We start from the raw sequence: 19,208 nt of genomic DNA on the forward strand, positions 1-19,208 counted from the left end.
AATCCCTCACAAGCAGAAAAATACTGTAATCATATATATTGTAGGAGCCATACATTGTAAATTGGCGATTGACCACAAGGTGTCAGTACCAGACTATATAACTGTGGTTTCACTGCATGGAAGAGAGCGTTGGTAGGAAGCACACAGTTTTTGACCGTAACTTAACATGACGTGAAGTAACTCAACTCAACTTAAGGTAACATAGAAGTGTGCATATAGATTAAGGAAACGTGATGAAGTAATTCTGTTGATTGGAAAATAAAGACGTTTTATTTGCATCTATTTGCCTACGGACTCTGACTTTACGCGTTAAAAACTCGCTCACTCTACCAACAATAGCAGCAATTGGAAGCCGCTACATATATATTTCTGCTCCTTGTTTAGCAATTAAGATTTTCCAGTTTTCAGACCTTCTGAGGCTTTTTTTTTCATGAGGAACCCAGTGTTGCTGTCTCTATATCAGCACGAAGCAGATCCTCTGAATTTAATTTTTTAAAAACTGAAATCTTTGTCTCTCTTTCAGTATTTTCTCTTTTCTCTGTTTATCCATGCTAAGTGTATGACTCCATCCTCCAGCTTGTAGATAATCACATTGTAGCGCAGCGGTGGATCCGTAATTGTGTATTTACTGTCTGCAATACGCCGCACTGGTGCCAGAAGGACATGAACCAGACAGACAGTAACTTCAGGCTCTGGAAATGAAAATCTGCTAGAGATATGTTGTTATTCACCCAGTCAAATCCCTTGTGTGTGCAAACACACTTGGCAATAAAGCATCTGATTGTGATTGCCATTCAGATATCAAATTATTGAGCTGATAAACGGCTTTTTATCAAGGGAGCAACTTTTTTAATCTAACAATTCAGATTTAAATGGAGGCCAAGCTTGTTAAGAGAGTAACCCAAGGCTGAACACAATTATAGAAAACAAAGGAAAAGGTGATTTCACACTATACCAACTTATCATAAATCAGCTCTGTCCTCTGAAAGTGTACTGAAGTTTCTCCCTCCCTGGCCTGCTTTTTTTCCTCCCAGGTTTACAACCTGGCTTCTCTCCAGTCACTCCCTCGTCCTCTATAGGTTTCACTATCATTCACCATTCATGATAAGGTCTTCTGATTTACTTACAATGACAGTCACTGTGCCCTTGAGCACTGTCCTGCCGGGAACACCAGCATAAATAGACACCAGTTTTAGATACTAATTCAGAACTGTATGTATATGCAGCGTTAAGTGATCAAACAGTTGTGGTTGCCAGATCTTTAACCTATACTGTATATAGGGTCGGTTTTTGGTGGCATACAGTACAATGAAAACCACACCATCAGCACACTGAGAAAACCATCACACACAATATTAATATAATGCAACACATTAAGCAAAATTTGAAACATAGCCTATAACAAAATGGGACTATAAAAAATAGGTTTAGTGTGTAAAATGAGCTCTTCAGCATATTAAAAATAATAATCACCATTTCCACCTTTTCACATCTGATAGTATCATTATTAGGGGTTCAAGCATGAAGTGCTGAAACCCTATTGTTTTTGTTAAGATTACAATTATTATCCTTTTTTTTTTTGTTTAATTGTTATTTAATTATTATTATTATTCTGCCCTATAGTATCGGTCAGACCAAACCGTAAGTCTAAGAGAGCTGAAATTTGGTCAGATGGTAAATTTTGGTCAAATTTTAGTCAAATCAGCCAAATCGCCCCATAGGTGGTGCCACAAGGCTAAAAACCAACAAAATTCATTATTTTTGCCGCCATTTAGATCATTTGTCGTAGTCTTAAAAACTTTACATATTTGAAATCCTTGGATTAGCCTGAACAGAAGTGGAGTCACTTAGATTTTCTCTACGACGCACCATTTTTCTGTTTACCATTTTAGTCACTAGATGTAAATAAACATAATTCAATGTTAATTTCTAACTATTATAGCCACTAGAAAGACCACTTTATTATTTTTTCTTATTTTTTTATCAGTTAGTTACAAAAATTAAGATAATTCTAAATCACGTTTTGACATTGCATAATTATTTTTACTGCATTCAACATCATATTAAGTCAAAAATTACCTTTTCATTTTCAGACATTCTATTTTTCCCAGTCATGCATATTTTTTTTACAGTAAAAACATTGAAAAGTATTATACGTGAAGAATTAATCTTGAAATTCACTTGAAATGTGTACATATGATACAAAATATACAAGTATGCTTGATGATTTGTTAATATGTTATTAATATATTATTAAATTGAAATATTTAATTACACTATGTGTGTGACAGTGTATTCTCCATCATAGACATGTTTTACTGTAATAAATTCTGGGTTGTCCTGGAATCCTGTATTCCTGTAATGCTGTCATCCTGTAACCCCTCGTAACCCGCATGAACCCCGGTCATTGCCACTTGCGGCTATATTTATTATTGTGATTACTGAAGTTAAAACTTTTTATACTGGTAGAGGTTTGGAAATTATACTATTACCTCTTGTCTTTAATAATTATGTAAAACCAAAGTGAGTAAAACAAATCCAGTCAGCATAGATCTAATATATAGCCTTGATTGTACAAAAGCATGTCATTAATCAAATAAAAATACACTTCCTTCGAGATACTTTGAAATAGCTCTGGTCCATTGTGATAATTTAGGGAGATTTTAATAAATTGTAAATAATATGCAAAACAAAAGTCCAGTTAACGAATTTAAATGTTTTTGTCAGTTCCTAATGCTTCATGACAGCAATAATGTTATTGTATAAGATGAGAAATAAAACTGACAATTTAAATAGGGGAGAGTGGGGACGAAAGTAACATTTTTCATAAATTAATTCAGAAATCCAAATGTTTTTTTTTAAGATTTATTTTTGGCCTTTTTTTAGATAGGACAGTATTTAGACAAGAAGCGAAGTTGGAGAGAGAGAAGGGAAATGTCCTTGAGTTGGCATTCGAACTCAGGACGCCCTGACATGCTACTGCACCATATGTCGACACGCTAACCACTTGGCTATTGCGCCGACCAGAAATCCTCATTCATAAAGATAATGTTTTTAACAGAAAAATATATTTTGCTGTGGTCACTAACTCACAAAAGTGCTCTATCAAAATCAGGTATTATTTTGTAACAATGTAGAACAACTCCAATATAACTCCACTTTAAACAAAAGTTGCACATGTTACTTTACACAGGGGTGGGTCAAAAGTAACACAACAATATTAGATTACTGGTTTAATCTTGTTTATTTTTAATATATATATATATATATATATATATATATATATATATATTATATATATATATATATATATATATATATATATATATATATATATTAAATATATCTATCTGGCTAGGACCTTGTTAATGCTAAATGCAAACATATTTTGTCTTTTATTTTTGCAAAATAAATAAATAAATAAAAAACATTTTCATTTCAAATTTCACTTCCATGGATTGTTTCAAAAGCAATCCAACAATGCAAAATGTTACAGTTTTCTACAATTTTTGAATATTTTTTATTATTATTGGCAATATGCATTAATCTTATAAAACATCTGAATGAAAACACTGCAAACTCTTATGTGGAAGTGAAAAATAAGGTTTGTCTATTAGCAGGGGGACATAAAGAACAGTGCCCCCACAGAAAATCGTTTTGTTACTTTCATCCCACGTTACTTTCTTCTCCTCTCTCCCCTAGCAAATATATGATTAACTGGAAATTTGCTTTACATTATTTCCAATGTGGTGTATTTGCAACATGTCTATTATAATTCACAGTGCACTTTGCTTGTTTGGAAAGAAATAATGAGCCACAAAAATGATCGACTGTAACACTGACAGATTGCAATTCACAAAGTTTATTCAAGCATTACCTTGCTTGTTGTGAATAATGATGTGAAATCTGTTGTGCTTTATACAGATTTTTGCTCACCTACATATGTTTTTACTTTATATGTTTTGCAGTGGCAACCTTGATTTCAAAATGACATAAAAAATGTAATTCGATTTGATGTCAATTGACTTCCTTGATGTCAAAACAACATCAAATTTACATCTACCATTGGTGTCAAAAACGGATTACAGGACAGTCATGTAATACATTTTTGACATGCTTTTTGACACCAATATAAGATGTCAATTTAATGGCATTTTGATATCAAGGTAATTGTCATGCATTGTAGTATTACAAAATCCATGAATAAAACATTTCTTATATTGTAATATTTTTGGTCGTTATTTTGGTGGTCAAAAGAGCAGCAAAGTGTTTATATCAAATGAACATCAAGGATTCAGTTTTAACGATCTAGGCTCAAAGTCTAAAGCGCATGCAGGCACAAAAGCATTAAGGGCATGTCTGAATCCACTTTTGTTATTTTAAGGACAGAAAAATACATTTTGCGCCCTGGTACATGATCTAACAGGGTTGTGCTTATTCTCTTAATGAGTTATTGGTGTGTTTTGAGCATAACGTGCATTAAACCAATCACAGTCTTAGCTCCCGTTACCCTTAAGAGTCAGTTGTGTCATACCATGGCGCATTTGCTATTTACATGGTGGACTTGGTAAGTGGGAAAAACTGAATTCTTCACTTGCGTGAAAACAGTTAAACAGAGCACCTGCAGCGAAGATAAACAATGAGCCTCGTCCATTTAGCCTCTTTACTGTCTCTTTACTTTTACTCTTTACTCCTTTACTTTCATGGATAAGGAAACAGTGTTGTACGCACTCCACTAAAGACATTCATTAGGCTACATATTTAATTTAGTTTGTAAATTGCTAAGATTTGTTTCAAAGCAATTTTTAAATTCAGTTTTAATTTACAGCAAATGAATAAATGAACAATAATAACGAAGTGTGGTCAAAAAACTGAGTTATGTCCAAACACAGGTCCTATTCTTATGCCATATGGTGATGCAGACGTCTCTAAAACCCGACGGCTGGACAAATCTAAGCTTGTTTTTAATAAAACAAATATAAATATGTGTATAATACATAATACTAATAGTAATAATAACATTATACAAATTCAAACTGTCATGAATACACTGAAAAAAAGCCCCCCGACATGAAGAAGGCAAGAAGGTAGTGGTTTTTATATTTATGCAGTAAATAATAATTTAGTAACATTTTAATTCTTAATTTTTTTTTCATATTTAAAGATATTTGTGTATTGCTGTACATCCTGTGTGTATTAAGCAATGTTAAAGGGTTTTAGACCTGCATAGGCGCATAACTAACACGCTCTGCACTGGACTTTAGACCAATTTTCATTTGGTCAATGGCACAATCTATTTCAGTTCCTCAAAATAGCAATGCACCAACTATGCGCCTTAACATATGTGGTGCAAATGAATTTACGATTTAAATAACGTGGAGCAAAACGTGAAAATTAGGGTTGCGCTGGTCTGAAAATAGCAACAAATCGCGCCAAAGATGTCTTGCACCTTATTGCGCTGGGTGTATGATAGGGCCCCAAGGTTTTGACATCAAATCGATTTCTAATTTGATGTCATGCTTGATGTCAATTTGATGTTGTTTTGACATCGAGGGCTCCGCTGGGATCCATATGTTTTCGTTCCAAAAACAGAAATACATAGGCAGATAACTGGGTTATGAACACTCCAGTAATATTCCACAAAAAATCTTTCCACACAGTGTTAAGTGAATACCTCTGAAGTTTGGAGACATACACATCTTTTTGTTCCACCCACATTCGAAGCTCTGTGACATTTTAGAGGAAAACTAGCGTAAATTTGCATGTGGTGTATATGAGCAGAGAATTTGTCAGTCATCGTACCCTGCACTAGGAGACGGTCTTTGAGACACAGAAAGAAGAAAGAAAGCGAGAGCTGAGCAATATAATAGATGGATTTGTGAAAAGGCTTGGGAGGGGAGCTCAAGATGAGAGCAAGCGAGCAGAATAGACAGACAGGCGGCCTGTCAGACATATAGACACCGAGGAGAGGATTTAATGAGTGTGTGCATGGAGGGGGAGGATGAGAGAGAGATGGAGATTTGATGGTCCCTTTTCCACTGTCTTCACAAGCCCCTTTCACCCCCAAACCTCTCTTCTTCCCTGCATCTGAGTGTCACCCAGGAGAGGAACGCACATCTGCTTAACATGCAGCTGATATAAACAACACACACACACACACACACACACTGACATTAAGACAGAGACACTTAAAGAAAGAGGATGAGGAGCTGAAAAGATCTATCATTGAGTGATTTATAGCAGGGTTCTAAGTAATGAAATGTTTACATTCGTAAGGAAAAAAATCCCTGTTAAATGAAGGCCATGAAGAAACACATCAAGCAGTGGTGATCACTATGGATTCACCATTAAAATGCAGTGAGAGAGCCTTTTGGGTTATTATAGATCATCTTGAGGGATGTAAACAAAAAAAATGGTCCTAACGTAATTCCTGTTTTACAGTTTTAATTTCTATAGTATCTAAGAATCCTAGAAGAATGTTATGATTGATGTTTTAACATGAAGCTATGATTGAATTGGCTCTTGTTACAGAAGTAGTTTGATAACAAGCAAGAAACATTCATGAGCCGATGACATGACCACATTAAAATGGTTTATAATGCTCAAATAAATTGAAAGCCAAATACCTAAACATTTAAAGCAAGACTTCACTCCTAAATTAAATATATGTACTAATCCTCAAGTGGTTCCAAACCTTTATGAGTTTCTGTTGAACAGAAAAGCCGATTTACTGAAACCTGCAACCATTGAGTTCCATAGCAGGAAAAACAAATACTGTTGAAGCCAATGGTTACCGGGTTCCAGCTTTCTTCTAAATATCTTCTTTAGTGTGGTTAACAGAAGAAAGAAAAGCACTGTGAAGTTTAATGTTAGTACACAGACTTTAAACGTGGCATATAGATCATTAATAGAGTGTCACACATGCAACCCAGTCTCAGTCTGATTATGTACCCCTATATACATATCTGGAGAGGCAAGCAAAATATGTTTTTTTTGCAGTTTTTGTGAATCCACCAGAGGTCGCTGTGTATGCTTTTTGAGATCTCAAATTTCTCTCGCGAGTGCCATTCGCGCCTGCTGTTCTCACGTAAATCCACCAGAGACCACGACTCGACTCCCGTTGTCGTGGTCAACTCCGCTCTGCATCTCAAGTCCGCCGGCTTGCGTGTCGAGCTAACGGACAAACTGGTAACAGCCATATAGGAAGGTAAGCAGTCAACTGGTAAGTGAGAAAAGGAACGGCGCCATACCGCCATGTAGCTCTGGCTACATAATTTGCGATCTCCAGAAACGTATAGTTGAAGTCAGAATTATTAGCCCCCCTGAATTATTAGACCCTGTTTATTTTTTTCCCCCAATTTCTGTTTAACGGAGAGATTTTTTCAACACATTTGTAAACATAATAGTTTTAATAACTCATCTCTAATAACTGATTTATTTTATCTTTGCCATGATGACAGTAAATAATATTTGACTAGATATTTTTCAAGACACTTCTATACAGCTTGAAGTGACATTTAAAGGATTAACTAGGTTAATTAGGTTAACTAGGCAGATTAGGGTAATTAGGCAAGTCATTGTTTAACAATGGCTTGTTTTGTAGACGATCAAAAAAAATAAAGCTTAAAAGGGATAATAACTTTGACGTTAAAATGGTGTTTAAAAAATTCAAAACTGCTTTTATTCTAGCCGAAATTAAACAAATAAGACTTTCTTCAGGAGAAAAAATATTATCAGACATACTGTGAAAATTTCCTGGCTCTGTTAAACATCAATTGGGAAATCAAAATCAGAAAGAGCTTTATTTCCACTATGTTCACTAGCCATTATGTTCACACTGTCAATGTGAGTGTCCCACTTCAGGTCCTGAGAGATGGTGGTGCCCAGGAACCTGAATGACTCCACTGCTGCCACAATGCTGTCCATGATGCTCAGTGGGGGGAGAGCAGGGGGGTTTCTCCTGAAGTCCACTATCATCTCCACTGTTTTGAGCGTGTTGAGCTCCAGATTGTGTTGACTACACCAGACAGCCAACTCCTTAACCTCCTGTCTGTAAGCAGACTCGTCACCGTGAATTATGTAGAAGTACGTATGGCTGCATTTCGTCTTTAAAACGAACGCTAAGGGGGGTATGACGCTGCTTTTCACAATTACCAGCTGACCGATTACCTCCATATGGACAGCTTTCCCAATGTTACCAGTTTGTCCAGTTAGCTCAACATGTACATCAGTGGACCTGAGATGCAGAAAGGAGTTGACCATGACAACAGGGTTCAAGTCTGATGAACAACAATTCCAGAAAGTGGGTAAGACAAAAACAGAATCTAAAAAATAAAATAAACAAGTAATTAACAGGGTGAGAATGTGGTAAAATGTAAAAATGTGGTAAAAATTAGGCAAGAACTTTTCATCTTCTGATTGCTTTTAAAAACTGTTGGTTGGGTTTAAGGAAGTGGGTGGGAGAGTCAATCGGTGCGTTTGAAAACACTATTGGCTGGGTTTAGGGAAGGAGGGGGGTGGGTCAGTCGATCCGTCAGTTAAACAGTCAGTCGACGGCGGCTTCTGGTGAATTTACACGGGAATATCAGGTGTGAATGGCACTGATGAGAGAAATTTGAAATCTCAAAAATGTATATGGTACATTATCAGAATGAGCCTGGGTTGAAGCGGATAGTATACACAACAGATTATACATGCATCAACTACAAAAAGTACATATGTTCCACAGCAAAACTCTGCCTCTCATGTATTGTACAGGCTGGCATGAATAGGCAATGTGTTCAATGGGGCTGATAGAGCAAAAAACGAGTAGCACCTTAATTCATAAAAAGGTAAATGGAAAATATTAACCATAAATGATGTAAACATTATTTGCAATTTGGATGAAGTAAACATCTGTAGAGGATTTTATTATAAAATTTTTGATTTCGCTGAATGAAAAAATGAAAAATGGAGCGGGTCCACCAGACCCACGAACAGTTATAAATATGAACACAGCACAATGGTTAATTCTGGATCAACGTGGCATTTGTGCAGTTTCATGCTAACATTGTCTGAATAAAGTGCCTCCATAACACCAGCTAATGGATCTGATGACAAGGAGAAGTTTCCATGAGTGCTTGGTCTTGTTGCTGGTGTCGTGCTGATGTCCATCTTGTTTAAGCAGATGTGACAGCTTGCTAGAGCTCGTCAAGCATGTCTCACACAGTGTATCGTGACTGTTTTACCGGCTTACTTACGTTTAGGAGTCTTGCAAACAGCATATATTTGTGCACAAATGCTTGTTTCTTTCTCATTGGTGAATAAGAAGGCTGACTACAATTAAGCATGCATTATCAATTGATCTGTGCACCCGTGACCAACTTATTATAAAAAAAATACCCAACATTTCCTAAAAATATGCTGCCATTCTTTTCCATTCTGTCATCATTACCCACATCCGTTCAGACTGCCATGTTGTCAGCCAGTGTCACTTTGGCCTCCTCATGGCGATGAGATCTCAAGAAGACTGTGACAGAAATAAGCAAAGAAATACAGTGGAGGAGGAAAGCAAAAGGAAGAAGAGGCATGCATGGCATAGTAAATATTTATGAAGGGGGAGCCGATGCTCTCTGGCTTGGCGATGCGGTACGTTGAAGTACATTAACAAACACAGTAAGCAGTCTGCATGAATCTTTTATATGCTTGGAGGTCAACGACAATAAAAGACAACAAAGGGTTGCAGCAAGCACACACAGCAACCCTGAAATCAATCAGCTGTCAGCTCCGCTCACTCTCTCTGCAGACCAACAACACCAGACAAACAAACTGAAAGCGAGCTGAAAGTCTTCACAGAAACCTCTCAAATGATCTCATGCACTTAGTAGCAAAATATAAAAACAGCCAGTGTGGCAATGATCAATAAATCTATCTATCTATCAGTCAATAAAGGGGATTACTTAATCATAGATGTCTGTGAATTTTAGTCTACGTTTCAAGCCAATTATGCTAGTATACCATGTTTTTTTCTATGATCATATAAAATATATATTCTTTCATAATTGGGTTACTATAAGTTTGGTTAATTAGTTTGTTATTCCAGCCAAACTAAAATAAATAATACTTTTGTCTAGAAAAATATATATAAATAGAAAATTATATTATCTGAAAATTGTTATATATATATCTGCCACAGCCAAATAACCCAAGACCGGTTACTCACTGAAGCTAAGCAGGGCTGAGCCTGGTCAGTATGGAAAAACTAGGTTGCTGTTGGAAGTGGCAGGGGTGTATCAGACATTTGACATTTGTCAGCTGAATGAGATCCAAAAGTTTATGTTACGTTTACACCAAATTCCCTCTATCAAACCTAAACCATCATGGCCTCCCAATCATCCCCATCCACCGAACTGGTTCTATCACTGTCTCTCCTGTGGCTGCCGTCACATGATTCAAGTGGATGCTACACTGGTGGTGGTGTGAAGAGACCTCCCTCATGACTGTGAAGCGCTTTGGGTATATGGCCATACACAATAAATGTGCTATATAAATATATTAATAAATAAATAAATAAAATATTTCCTTGCTCTGTTAAACACCACTTGGGAAATATTTAAAAAATAATTAAAATAAATTATTAGATGTTCACATATTAGATTTTATGATATATATAAACTGCAAAAGATTCTGTATGAATTTCTATTTCTTAAACAACCAAAGCAATGCAAATATTAATCAGACATAAATTTATTATGGCAAGTCGTTTAAATGTTTATTTATTTACAGGATATATTTTATATCAACAATTCAATTTTAAAATGTTAATTCTTGATACCAGGACTTTACCAGGATACCAGGATTTCTACACATTACATAACAATGGTACTTTTGACATTTCCACTAGTAAAAATGTCAATTCCTGAAACCAATAATGACATCACGATAATGAAAATCAAATTAATGACATAAAGAAATAAAAATGACTACTAGTAGCAATTCAGTTGTTGATATCAAGTTTTGCCCTGTAATAATCAAGCCATTACTGAAATCAGAAATTAACGTTTTTTACCCATAAATACAGTGTTAGCAATTTTTGTAAATTACACAGCATTTAACTGTAATATAAAGTGAATTTTACTGTAGGACAGTTATGCAATGTTACTGTATTTTAAAGTTGCTTTGTGAAAATGACTTCATAGTTCACAGCAAAAATAAATGATGCTGTAAATATTGTACAGTAAGATAAATGTTGCTGTAAATGTAAATACAATATTTTTGCAGTATATTTAGAGTAAGTTACTGGTAAACTGTGGCCAGTAAGTTACTGTAGATTCTACAAGAACAGTGTAATTATTTGTTACAATTATTTGTTAACAGTGTAATTATACTCCTGATTTGTGCAACTGAATTTCATCTAGTAAGAAATTACTTTTTGATATCAAAAACTCTATTTGAAAGGCAAGCTATGGTGATTTAATATCAACAATTATATATTTTTAAAGTTGAAATTCAATGAAGAATATGATTTTTGCAAATAGTAACATTTATGAATTATAACAATTATAAAATGAAAACAATTATAAAAATAGTTTAATGACACATTATTAGTTTGGCTAATCTGTCCCTTTAAAACACTTTACTCAATTATTTTTATTCACGTTCCTCTCTTCTCTAAGATTTTTTCCATCAAGACAATGAAGGACATCTGAACATCAAAAGGAAAATTAGGATCTGCAATGGACTGTATCTATGCAGGGTCAATCTTATCTTTGTCGTTCACTGTTCTTTGTTGAATTATATGCTACAAGTACTTAAGAACATTTTCCTCATGATGCACGCACGCACGCACGCACACACATACATACACACTCTTGCAGTGAGATAACATCAGCCATCTTTGTGTTGAGCATTTCCAAACCGCATTTTCCTCTCAATTGTAATTCTTCTGCAGCTGTGGAGGAGCAAAGAGACTGCAGTCCCCGAGGATTACAATGACTGTGGAGTCTCAAAAACTAAACTGACCATTTTTTAGACTCAAAACTATATGCTTCATTCAGGGTTGTTTTTGCATTATCTATTATTACAATGTCATATCATATAATATTATTCTTGCTTGAAAGATTTTTTTCAGTGTAGAGCAATTCAGATGTCCTACATGCATCTACCAGTCATCAGCAGTGTCTGGTTCTTCTCATTTTAGACGAGCCATTTGTTCAAAACGATGGCACATGAGTAAAGCATATCACTGCCTTTACAAACATTGACCTTCATCAATGTAATAGAAGGAAACAGATTGCATAGAAATGATTCTTCGTGGTAAACAACCCAAGAAAAATCAATCAACTTTATCAACACTACAGTTCATTCATTCATTTTCTTTTCGACTTAGTCCCTTTTTTTAATCTGGGGTCGCCACAGCAGAATCAACCACCAACTTATCCAGCATATGTTTTACGCAGCGTATGCCCTTCCAGCCGTAACCCAACACTGGGAAACACCCATACACACTCATTCACACACATACACTACAGACAATTTAGCTTATTCAATTCACCTATAACTGAGCACTCGAAGGAAACCCACACGAACACGAGGAGAACATCAAACTCCACACAGAAATGCTAACTGACCCAGCTGGGGCTCGAATCAGAGACCTTCTTGCTGTGAGGCGATCGTTCTACCCACTGCACCTTCGTGATGCCCACACTTCAGTTCATAAACAGTAAAATATAAGATACATAGAATTAGATTATTTTGAAATGATGCATTTATAAAAAGTAGTACATGACATTTATTTGTAGTATCTGGGATGACGTGTCAGAACTATTGAATGCAAACGAACGCAGATATAAAAAGGCTATAAAGACTCCCACACTTCCCAGAGTGAGCTGTCAAGATAAAAGATGAGAGTTTTAAAGTTGTTCTGAAGGCTTCTGTGTCTTAACTTTTGCATATTTTAGAAGGAGGCAGTTAATTCAACATCACTGCGCTTTGTGCCGGAACAGTGTGTGGGTGCATAATCACAACCATTTTGTGGCTGTTGGCGCAGCTTGACATGCTTTTGCTGGGGAACTCATGAGGGTCATGGGGCCGGTCATTAGGATTGTTTCCAGATGGATCGTGGGTAGTGATGCGGTACGGTGACAGTGTACATGATCATTGTCATGCTTCCTCACTCTGCAGACTGACTCATTGTGTTAATCTGTGCACCACATGCACATGCTCTGGTAGGACGGACACTTCGGTGGCTATAATAATGGGTCTCTTGGGTCAAACTGTATGTAGAGACAGCAGAAACATACTAAATGCTGATTTGAAGCAAGGTTATTCACATTTACATTTTGTAGATGGTAAATCAAAAGCTTAATGGAATTCTGACATAAATAATACAGGTTAACTTGGTTGAAAGCATTTGGCCAATGCTTATTACACATTCAAATATATTTTTAAGTAAAAAAAGGGTATGAGCCTTAAAAGATATAAAGTATAAAATATTTAATATAAATAACTTAAAGACATAAATAAAGTTTCACTCATTTCAAGTTTTGTCTACATGTTATGGACACTTGTGTCTGGCATAAAAAAATGACTTTTTTTCCATCAGTTTTGACTTGCAGAAACAGACTTCCATAGTTTACATTCAAGCTATATTAATGACATAATGCTTCATAACCATTTGGGTATTTTGCTTAAAGCGATGGTTCACCTAAAACTGAAATTTCAGTCATCATTTATTTACCCATCTTTAATTGTCAAAGTGAAACATGCTGGAAACCTGTAGCCATACTTCCATTTGCTTTTCCTACAATGGAAATCATTTGTTACAGGTTTCTCACATTTTTCAAAATATCTTCTTTTGTGTTCAGCAGAAAAATGAAACTCAAACAGGTTTGTGACAAGTGACGTCGCTTTGTGTTGACCTACAAAAAGGGGAGAATAAAAGACATTAAGCTACCATATGAATAATAATAAAATAATAGCTATTTCTAAAGAAAAAAAGCACAAAATACTGTTTCTAATTTCTGCGATATTCAGGTTTAGGCCACATGTTTTCATCAACATCACTCCTCCAAGTTCTCCTTTTACTGTATAAGTGTAAATGTAATAGAAAACCCCCCTGCAACTAAGTCCAAGCCAGACTAGAATGAGCTGTGGTTGGCCCAATTTACCCAACGTAAATAAGCTGTGTGTCAATTATTCATCTGTTTGTTCATTATCAGCTGATATTCATTTTTGAACTGATATTGCAGAAGCAGAGGTTTTAATACTGTATCTAAGGTTTGGAATATTGCCATAGTGGGGTGCTGCGTGTTAACATTCGTAAATACTACAAAAACAATCCATAATTTTGTTGGGAAGTATAGCTTGTCAGTTACGAAAATGTAAGCATTGTGAAAATGTGTTCACTGACTGCAGATTGAGTGAAAACGAGATGAAATGTGTGAATGGTATGGCCACGAAAGACTGATGCTGTGCTGTGTGTTTAGTTTTGAAAGTGGTTGGACAAACGCTTGTTAGCAACTGACAAAAACTGTAATTAACAATTAAAATAACAATTTAATAATAATGATAATATAAAAGAAAATAAATAAATATATTATACAATTCTAAACACTCGACATTTTTAAATTCAAACCAAAGACAAAACGTGAATTACAGTCTACTATAAATGCAAACCTGCACGTCCTCTTTTTTTCAGACTAAGCAACGCTTTCTAGCCTGACATGACTGTAAAATCTGCAGATTTCCTCCTTTGCCCTAAAATTTGCATTCGTTATGCTTATATATCTGCTTTAACAAAACTTTGCCATTTTCACACACTCCTCTTCAACCATGTAAACAAATCGCATGAGCGAGCTCTTTAAACTACTCTCCACAGTGTCAATCACACTGAACTGACCAATGATGTCAAGGATATCTTCCACTCCGCTTTCTTATTGGTCGACGGGTCTTGGTTATGATTGGCCAGACCGGCTCCATCAGCGATCTTGCGATCTCGCGAGATCTCAGGCATATGTTCTCTCGGTGCAGCGCTGTAGCGGGCTGAGTGTGGGAGCTCGACTGGCAGCGAAGCCTCCGTCTCGCTCTCGAGCCAACTGCAACCCGAGATCTTCAGCCTGTTTACTTTGCCTTTTAACTTTTGAAGGGGCCCGAGCAACCGCGTGCTCGAATGTTTCAACGGTGAGTAAACACTGCTTCTCTGCCTCTCGGCGAATACGAGTGCTTTCTTTGCTCATTTACTTGCAGTGCTAACACGTCGACAGCGCAGTGTCTTTGAGTTGAGCACCAGGACTGCTAGCAGCTAGTCTCAGTCATTCTAGTTGGATGAACTCTTAATTGCTGAAAATCAATGAACGACAAACTCCAGTTCTCTTAGCAGTTTCACCGTGCTCGTCCGTTTGACAGCTTGTCCTTGCGACTGTAGGGGAATATAAAGAAGTTCCTGCTCCTCTTGCAGCTAACCAGTGCTAGTGTGGAATGATCAGAGTTTAAAGATCACATTTGTGTGATGACAGCTCTGTGATATTGACAGGACAGCAGTAATGACCTGTTCTGTCTGTTTATCATGTTCTGACAGTGTTTTTTCCTTCTCTTGTGGACGTGGCTTGTACTCCACTATCAGTGATCGGACAGCAGGGCTCTTGCTGGTAATTAATTTTTGCTGGATTTCCTCCTTTGGGCATATGTGGTTTTGTTTACAAGATCGTATATATCTATTAATGGGTGCTTTTGGTCTGATTGTATGATTTGTTTCACAGATGAATGCAAATACTGGGGTGTTTGTACATGTTGGTGTAACTTAAGCTGTAGAAGTCCTTGCAGTAGTGCAGAGATTACATTTTGAATGAGCACATGTCTCAAAATAAAACTGGGGTTATGGAAAATGTTAGGCAGTTGTGTTGTAAAGGTGTACCTTAATTTTATTGCTTGCTACAAAGGGTTTACGTTACCAAAGGCATCACTTGATCAGCTGCAGTGTGCAGTTAACTGTGATTTAATAATAGCTACAACATAAGCAATAGTAATTAGGGCTGCACGATATTGGAAAATTCTGACATGGTGATATTTTGTTTTGCTGCAATAAATAATGCAATATGAATATGATTTCACCAGATGACTTGAGTAGCTCTATTTGGAAATATTTCATTCATTTAGATAGACTGGGAAGTCTTTCTACGCAGTGCATAAAATTAATAAATTGCAAGCAAAAGTAAATAAATAAACAGTGCTTTATGATTTTCTGGGGATTCTAACACTGTTTAAGTACAGAAATTGAACAATCAAATGAAAAATAAAATGGTCAAATTATTAAAAAATAAAAAGGTTTATCTTTAATAATCTAATGCTGCGATGTGACTATTGCAGATACACGCATTGCAATATCGAGGCTCAAACGATATATTGTTCAGCCCTAGTGGTAATGATATGTATTTTGCAATAGTAATCATTTAACACTTACTTAAAGATCGACCTCTAATGGATTTTACTGATGGTGATGACTACTTTGGACTGCGCTGGACAGTTACTAATTGATGAACTGATCGTATAAAATGGATTCTTTAGAACAACAAACAAAACGCATAACATTTAATAAAAGTTAAATAGTGCATAACTTATGACAAAAAAATGTAGTACTGTTACTGTATATAAGCAGATCAATTGCATGTTGACCTTTCAGTTTAGTCTGTAGAACATTTAATTCATGTAAAAACAACAACTTAAAATGTATTAGTATATGTTGTTATCAACATAAACTTAAAATGAACAGTATGTAAACAGCATGTATTTAGTTAAGTACCGCTTTCCAAATTGTAATAAGTTACTATTTCATATAAATTCTGAGTCATTGGCATCCTTGCAGTTTCTGAATATCTGCGCAATGATTAGAATTGAAATAGAATACAATTGTGTGTTGCATGTTATATATAGTTTTATAAGTTTCTGTCTTCTGTGATGTACAAATGACTAGTTTAAATACGCAACTTCACTTAATAACAAACTCCTAAACGTGACCACCTGGATATGAAATAATGCAAATATCTTGTAGCAGTTGCAGTTTTAAAATATTGGTCAAAAGGGTGTATTTATCATATCACACTGAGGGAACATACTGCTGTTTTTACTATTCTAATGCAAAACCTAGTCAAAGTGTAGCCTTTTGTTGTGGATGCTTTAAATGTGCTTCTGACATGTCCAATTCTTATCAGCTTTCAGTCTTGTGTGTCAAACAAACTCCAGGATCAGTGATTTATTTTTTTTGCCCCTATAGGCCACTCTCATACTATAAAATGCCAGCAGATTCTTCTCAGCTGCTCCAAATAATGGAAGCAACCTGGAAAAACTATTGGTATGGATTTTTGCAGATAACAGTTGTTCCAGCAATTACCTACGGTGCCGATTAATTGGCAAAACGGATCAATCCGTCAACCTCTGTTTATTTTTGTGAATGTTTTTGGAAGCCTTGTGGTATATTTGGTTCTAATTCAATCAGAATGCACATGCAATCAGATATTTCCTAATTTTCGCTCTGCATGAAGTGTTGTTGATTTCTTGCATTCCCTGCATAGCTTATGAAAGAAGTTTCTATCTATCTATCTATCTATCTATCTATCTATCTATCTATCTATCTATCTATCTATCTATCTATCTATCTATCTATCTATCTATCTATCTATCTATCTATCTATCTATCTATCTATCTATCTATCTATCTATCTATCTATCTATCTATCTATCTATCTATCTATCTATCTATCTATCTATCTATCTATCTGTCTCTGTCTCTCTATCTCTCTCTCCTTTTTGTAAAGTGCAGTAGCAAACGGCTTTTTTCTCTTTGCTGTTGGAGGAAATGGGAATAATAACATTTGCTTTAGCCTTCCATATATACATCTATTGAAGTTTAGCCTGCTATAGTTTACGTCTATGTTTTAGCTTGGTAATGTGAAAAGGGCAATGAAGTGAAAAACCATTCAGTTGAATCTGGAGTCAGATGCTGTAGTGAACGACTGTTATATTAGGAAATGCTATTCTTCGTGCATCTTTTCAGAGCGCAACCGAAATAGCAGCTAACACCCAATTTTGTATGTGTGATGGGCTCACACTATAATTTGGACACCTGGACCAGTAACAAATTGGCTGCGGTATGGGCTTTACATTAGCTAAGTGCTGTCTGAAATGGCTACATGAGTCTGTTATAGTTTCAGGGATCAGGTGTTCAAAGGACAGAGCGGAGTCATCATATTTGAGCTGTGTGGAATTGGCAAACTGTCTATCTGATAGCCTCAGTTGCAGAAAAGAGTTCAGTCCTGTAAGGTGAGATTTGTGGAAGTATTTTTTTTGTTCTAGGCTGTGCCAGCTCTGCTGTCCCCAAAGAAACAAATAGCTATTCTGTGCTGTTTTTCTTCAAGTAGAGATCTTCATCTCTCTGGAGTCCCTGCTCTGGTGCCGAAGGGTGAATGGGCCAGTAAAGAGGATAGTACAAAGTGAAGTATGCAATGTAAACATTGGAGAGGTTAATTTGCTCTGTTTTGTTTTTCAAAGAGTTTCTAAATATGTCCTCTACAATTATGTTTGCATCTGTGTCATTGGCATTCTTTATAGTAGACAATAGACATTTAAAATATTATAATATTATATATTTTTAAAAGAAATAAATCACCAGTTATGCTGTGTTTGTATGCAATGTGGTCAAAGGTGTGATTTAAATATCAAAATTATGATTTTTATATTTACCGTATTAAAGAAGTCATTAGTATATATTTGCATTGTAGTTTTTTCATTGTAAAATAACAAAAATGAGTAATTAAGAAAAATTATAATAAATAATAACATGCAACTAAACCAAATCCATAATCCTACCCTACTAAGTACTTGTACATGCATTACAATGCGTACAGAATACTTAAATGTATAATTACAGTGTTACTATTAGGGTTGGGTATTGTTTGCGGTTATTTTGATACCAGTGCTAAATCGATACTTTTTAAAATGGTTCTGGTGCCAAAACAGTACCTGAACTGATACTTTTAAACCACAAAATTATGGTGGATGTCTTTAGAAAAATCTTTTATTTGACTTAAAATATTTTAATCATCTTAATTGAACAATATAATTAAAGTTTAAAGTATACACCAATTCTTATTTCCTAATTTGAATTGAATTGCAATGATATATTTCTTTTGATTATTTGTTTGTTAGCATGAATTAAGATTTGAATTTTGCAATTA

The 19,208-nt window shown here is 35.5% G+C and overlaps 1 protein-coding gene across 2 annotated transcripts in view; it reads left to right on the top strand.

The window, feature by feature from the left end:
* The first annotated feature begins 15,014 nt into the window (after positions 1-15,014).
* glceb (glucuronic acid epimerase b) overlaps positions 15,015-19,208 on the top strand; it is a 70,538-nt gene continuing 66,344 nt past the window's right edge. The window contains exon 1 of one of the 2 annotated variants that reach the window (XM_056461649.1): positions 15,015-15,159. The gene's annotated coding sequence lies outside the window, so the exon portion shown is untranslated. Of the gene's footprint in view, positions 15,160-17,256; positions 17,327-19,208 lie in introns of those variants that run through there. The other variant, XM_056461651.1, reaches the window with a different exon arrangement.

The sequence above is a fragment of the Danio aesculapii genome, chromosome 7, assembly GCF_903798145.1.
Source record: "Danio aesculapii chromosome 7, fDanAes4.1, whole genome shotgun sequence".
Taxonomy (NCBI): Eukaryota; Metazoa; Chordata; class Actinopteri; order Cypriniformes; family Danionidae; genus Danio; species Danio aesculapii.